We start from the raw sequence: 825 nt of genomic DNA on the forward strand, positions 1-825 counted from the left end.
CTAACACATCTACACACTGACCATTAACACATCTACACTCCACTAACACATCTACACACTGACCACATCTACACACTGACCACTAACACATCTACACACTGACCACTAACACATCTACACACACACACCACTAACACATCTACACACTAACCACTAACACATCTACACACTGACCACTAACACATCTACACACTGACCACTCACACATCTACACACTGACCACTAACACATCTACACACTGACCACATCTACACACTGACCACATCTACACACTGACCACTAACACATCTACACACTGACCACTAACACATCTACACACTGACCACATCTACACACTGACCACATCTACACACTGACCACATCTACACACTGACCACAAACACATCTACACACTGACTACTAACACATCTACACACTGACCACTAACACATCTACACACTGACCACATCTACACACTGACCACTAACACATCTACACACTGACCACATCTACACACTGACCACATCTACACACTGACCACATCTACACACTGACCACTAACACACCTACACACTGACCACTAACACATCTACACACTGACCACTAACACATCTACACACTGACCACTAACACATCTACACACTGACCACTAACACATCTACACACTGACCACTAACACATCTACACACTGACCACTCACACATCTACACACTGACCACTAACACATCTACACACTGACCACTAACCCATCTACACACTGACCACTAACACATCTACACACTGACCACTAACACATCTACACACTGACCATATCTACACACTGACCACTAACACATCTACACACTG

This window comes from Oncorhynchus mykiss, unplaced genomic scaffold (genome assembly GCF_013265735.2).
Source record: "Oncorhynchus mykiss isolate Arlee unplaced genomic scaffold, USDA_OmykA_1.1 un_scaffold_120, whole genome shotgun sequence".
NCBI classification, from domain to species: Eukaryota; Metazoa; Chordata; class Actinopteri; order Salmoniformes; family Salmonidae; genus Oncorhynchus; species Oncorhynchus mykiss.